The sequence below is a fragment of the Pongo pygmaeus genome, chromosome 2 (genome assembly GCF_028885625.2).
Source record: "Pongo pygmaeus isolate AG05252 chromosome 2, NHGRI_mPonPyg2-v2.0_pri, whole genome shotgun sequence".
NCBI lineage: Eukaryota > Metazoa > Chordata > Mammalia > Primates > Hominidae > Pongo > Pongo pygmaeus.
In genome coordinates this window covers 186808883-186814606 of record NC_085930.1, presented here as the reverse complement: position 1 = coordinate 186814606, position 5724 = coordinate 186808883, and the positions used below count along the sequence as shown (strand labels likewise).

Here is a 5724-nt window from a genome sequence, read left to right as displayed (position 1 = left end):
TTCTGAGTAAATAATAACATTTTGTTAAACAATTTAAATTAAACCTAAATAACTGATTAGAGGAACACTAAAAATTTTTAAACTAAGTTTTGAATATGGGATCCCAGCAACCCAATCTTGTGATCTGGATTCATGATTATTCTCTTTCCTTTTCACCTTTTTGTTTTATGGTCTATTGTCTTGTAAGTTTCTGAACTAAAACTGGTAGTCAGCTTTTGTGGAGGTTTTGCTATCTCTCCAGAAATTCCTTATGCACTCCCTCTGCATTCTGTCTCTTTCCCAACTATTCTTTTCTTAGAAAGGAGTATGTTGTAGTGAAAAGATCAAGGTCTTTGAAGTAAAAACAAAAAAGTTTCATTTGAATCCTGGATCTGAAGAAAACACTGGCTGTGGAAACTTGTCCAAGTCATTTAACCTCTCTAAGCCCCAATTTCCTCATCCCTCAAGATCCTCACAAAGACAGTACTCAGATTAAATAAGGTAACAAATGTTCAGACCCTAGTGTTTATATAGGAAGGTACTGACTTCCATGTGAGGTGACTGAAGCCTAGTGAACAAGCTTCTTGGTTTCTTTACTTAAAAAGTCCCTGATCGTAAAAATATCAACAAACATGTAATTTAGAAAGCAGAGAACATCTCTGCTATCCTTGGCAGCTGCAAAGAAAGTCAAAAGGAATATATTATTTCAACATAGTCTAACTTTTATAACAAACAACTCCCCAGTTGCAGCAGCTTGACATAGTGAAATTGTTATTTCTTGCTCATGTCACAGCGCAGTGTGGGAGGATGGGGGGGACTCTGTTCCACATTCATTCATGAACCCAGGCACCTTCAATCTTGTGGCTCCACCCTCATATTGGCCCTTAAAGTTCTTTCTTTTAAGGTAGCTAATGAGAAAGAAAGGCAGAAAAGAGAACGTGATGACCACACAAAGGAAGCATATGTAGGTCATTTCTGCAAGTGGCACGTGTTACTCCAGCTCACATCCAATTGGCCAGAATGCCACTGCATAGTCTTACCTGGAACATGTGGTGTCACCCTGTGCCCAGGGAGACAAAAACAACAATGTTGGTGAACTTGGGCATACATTCGTCTCAAGAGCCATAAAGGCCTGTTAGATTAGTTCTTTCAAATTTGTTTGTTCTTAACTGTTTACTCGCCATTACTCATGCATATCCTTTGATCTGTGTTCAGGCCTTTGATTTTACGTAAATGCCTAGGCGTACACATTTTCCTATAAGCGGAACTTAATAATGAGAAAAGAGGTAGACCAGAAGTCCCTTAGTGTCTAAAGTAGAAACAAAAAGATAGCTGTTAAGACAGAAGACGAAAAATAGGGAGGCTCAGAGTGCAAAAGGAAATGATACATTTTTTGAGGTCTTTCCCGATGGGACTTTTCTGTAGGCTGCACGTCATTGGAAACACCTCATAGAGTTAACTCTGTGGTTTTACTTTACTCACAGGACTCTTGTTAGATCTGTGGGAACTACAAGACAGTTGCTACAAGTATGAAAAAGACAGTTACTGAATATATGAAAGACCTGATAATTTACTTTTTTACCTTATGTATTGGCATATTCCACACTCTGCACTGTTCTTGAGTGTGATCGCTTAGGAATGAATATGATTTGAATTCACTCAGGTTTAGAGAGGTTTTGAGAACTAGGCAGATCCACCTGCACTAAAAATGACCCTAAAGTAAATTGGTTGAAGAAATTAGATCTCAAAGATTCTTGATTTTTCCAAAGGTAAATTTTGAAATCTTCATCAGTATAGCCATATTAAAAGGAGATGACGACAGATGCCAAAATCAAACAATTATGGCCTGACAGGACAACTGCATTAAAATAAGCATCAGTTTCATTAAAAAGGGCTAACTTGAAGGTAAATCTTTTGAAGATAAATTTTGACTCCAGCTCTTTAGAGGATCTAAAGTGACCTCGATGGACAGCGGAAGAAATTACAACATGGAATTCCTTGAATAAAAATCTATTGACTTTAAATAATTTTGCCTAATGTTACATACACACAGTTAAAATGAAAACACCTCTTTATACTGTTAAAAAAAGAAAAAGAAAATAATAGATTTTCACATTGCCCCATTGATGCCATTAAAAATCTATATAATCACTAGTCAAGTATTAGAAATGCTATCTTCTGTGGCCACATTCCCTTGCAAGGCTTATTAGTCCCTAAATTATCTCCCTGGGCACATGGCAACACTACATGTTCCAGGTAAGGCTATGTGTTGAGAAACAGTAGTGCTGGCTAAAGCCTCACTGTGGAATTAACATCCAGTGAAATTAATCTATTTGCAGGCTGCAAATGCCTATAGCAGTTGATGACTGTGATGAAAAGTGCTTTCACTTTCATGGACTATTTCAAACTTCCAAGAGAAGTTAAGGTGGAAACAAACATGAGCCAGACTCCCTAGTTCCCCATCTCTTTTCCTTTCTTCTGGGTCTTATCCACGTTCTGTACCCTGAAAAAGCCCAGATCTTCTCCTGTACCTGCCCTATGTGCTCTATCCAACCATCCTTAAAGCAAGGCCTCTGCCAAACACACAGAGTGAGGAGCCACCTGTATGGCATGATGTTTGTCTTGACATGAGTGGAGACCACAGAGCCTTCCCCACACTCCCTTTGCAGATCTATCAGTGTTCTCCTGTACAACTACAGTGCCAGGACATTCCAGCTTTAGCTGTGCATTGGTGTAGGGCATTGAAGGCCTCATAAAAATTATAGCTATCTGACAGCACTGGTAGTCAAAGCCACTATCTATTAAGTGGTTACTATATGCTAGTGACTTTATATATGCTAGGTTATTAATCCCACCACAACCCTAGCAGTATTATTACTTCCACTGAAAACTGAATTTTAGTGAGGTTAAGCAAACAACCCAAGGCAGCATAGCTAATAAAAGACAGAGCCAGGATTTAAACCTAATTCCATCTGACTCCTCCTACATGAAACAATTATAGCAAACATTTGTTGAAAGCTTACTACATGCCAATCATTGTTCTGAGCTCCTTACTTGTGTTAACTCATTTTTTCCCACAACAATTCTAGGAAGCAAACACTGCCATTGCCACCGTTTTGCAGATGAAGGTACTGAGAGTGAAGCAACTTGCCCAAACCTGACAAAAAGTAAGTGGTTAGAGCTGGGACAGCAATCCAGAGCTCTCTGTATTGAGAGCAATCCACTCTTTTTTTTTTTTTTTCATTTTTATATGTTTTAATTGTAAAATTTTCAAAAATTCCTACTTCCATGTCATCACCTAGATTTAACAACTATTGACATTTTGCTATATTTGCTTCAGTTTTTGTTGAAATACTTCAAAATAAGTTAACATATCATAGTATTTTACTCCTTAATACTTCAGCGTGCATCTCTAAAGATGGATTTTTTTTTACATAATCACAATAGCATTATCACACCTGATAAAATATATTAGCAATTCCCTAATACCATATTCAAAATTCTGTAATTGTTCCAAAAGTATCTTTTCTACAGTTGGTTGGTTCAAACTAGTATCCTGCGAAAAATTATGAATAACATTTGCTAATTATATAATTCTAAAACACCTCCTTCCTACTCTCTTTTTGTACCATGACACTAATTGCTGAGGAATCAAGATCAGTCTATAGAATGATCTGCCTTCTGGATTTGTTTATTTCCTTGTGGTGCTGGTTAAGTTTTTCCTCTAGCTTCTGTGTTTCTTATGAAGTGAAAACTTTAACTAAAGGCTTGAGTAGATTCAATTTTAGCAAGAATGCTTCATACTTGATATTGCAACTTTATATTGTACCACATTTGGATCTTCACAGTAACAGGCCATAGCATCAACAGCAGTGTCAAGAGCATCATAGCATCGGGTGATGACGGACAGATGCCTCTGCTGCAGAGTTATGCCCCCGCCCCAACACTCAGTTGGCAATCATCTGGAGAAGTCTGTCACAATGGTCCCTGTCAACTTTTCTTTTAGTGGTTTCAGCATCTGTCAAAAGTTCTTATTTGAATTTGCATCCTATCAAGGGCTGCAAAATGGTGACTTTCTGACCATATTATTGCATCTACATTCACAGCTGACGTTCTTCAATAAAGAAAAGTTTTCCTTCATCAAGTGGAACTATGTAGTTATGCTGAAATTCAGTGTCTTCTAGAAAGACATTAAATCTTTAATTATTTTTAATTCTCAATTCTCAGAATAACCAATTCATGTAATAATCACCTCCAGTAATGGCAAATGAGTTTTGTTTTGGAAGACATTCTCTTTTCTGAGTTTAATTATATACTTGTGGAGTTTTATACATTCATAGTCATTTTTAAATGCTCAGGTTGTCTCACACTTGCAACTATATACTCTTCAACTAGAATGCTACTAAACCCAGATTAGGGCCTAGATTAAAATCCATGTTTCCCATGTAGTAACTGAGTGACTCTTGCTTCTGTGCCTCTGTCTCTCAGAAATAAAACTGGAATTAAAAATTCTATATAGCTTATAAGATGGTTGTAGTAATTAAATGAGACAGGTCAGCTACCAGGCTTAGCGAAGGGCATAAACAAAGAAAGAATGTGGCAAATGTTAGTTACTCCTATTTTCATACCATCACCATCTAATGCTAAGTCTGTACTATGGAAGGAATTAGGGTCTGGGGATGGGGTGGTAAAGGGAAGGGCAAGGGTCTCAAGTGCTCTAGAGAGAAGATTCTCACCCAGAACAGTGACACATGAGGGCTTTACAGGGCCAGGAACAGGTAAAGAAACTAGGAACCTGGTGAAGGGAAGAAGGCAGGAGGCAGAATAAAATGTTCCTGGAAAAAAATTGTTTTTGTTTGTTTCACAGTTTTCTCAGGGCCTATTCTATTCCAAGATATCGAAAAGAATGCTGGTGAAACTAGAGCTAAGTGGCTGTCTCAGAACCTATCAGAGTAGAGAGGTCAGGTCATTTCTAGGCTTCAGGTGGCTTGTCCACCTGTCTTGCCAGCCCAGTCTCAGGTTGGGCATTAGCTGATGGGCTAAGCTGCTTGTTTCATGCTGGTCTGTAAGGAGAGCTTACAAGTGGGAAGACAATTTCAGTGTCATCTTCAAATGACAATGGTCATATGAAATACTAAAGATAGTTTCCTATAAAAACCTCCCACTGAAACGAAAATTTTTTAAATAAAAAATATCCAAAATTGTAAAGTGAGAAAGATTGTTTTCATCTCATTTCTTTGAATTGTATTGTGAGAGGTATTGGTCTTCTTCCACCAATCCAAAGTTAAGGACAAATAAATTTCATTTTATCAGAAACTCTGGAGGAAAAAATTGATGCTATTATTTTCCTTCCATGGAAATTTTATTCTGGGGATATATTTCCATAGCAAATGCATAGTAGTTGTCAAAGAAACAAGTTAATGGTAGGCTTGATAAGAGGGATTTCTTAAAATGAGGAGCCTTTATATCCTCCCCACCATGTCTTTCCCTTTCAGAATACTTACTGGCTGACCCCAGCCTCCCAGAACATAAACAATGGTGTTGTAGCCACGAAGTCCTACAAAGACCACTTCACTTCTGAGCATGTACACACATATATATGTGTGTGGAATATGCATATGTGTGTTTAGGGGGTGGAAGTAGGGGCTTTCCTTCTTTCTCTTTTTATTCTTTTTTTTTTTTTTTTCGGACAGAGTCTTACTCTACTGCCCATGCTGGAGTGCAATGGTGCAATCTCCGCTCACT

The 5724-nt window shown here is 37.7% G+C and overlaps 1 non-coding gene across 1 annotated transcript; it reads left to right on the top strand.

The window, feature by feature from the left end:
• Window positions 1-1371: 1371 nt before the first annotated feature.
• On the top strand, window positions 1372-1499 carry LOC129034423 (small nucleolar RNA SNORA18). The gene has a single exon (XR_008501900.1). It is a non-coding gene; the product is annotated as a small nucleolar RNA SNORA18 (small nucleolar RNA).
• The last annotated feature ends 4225 nt before the right edge of the window (window positions 1500-5724 follow it).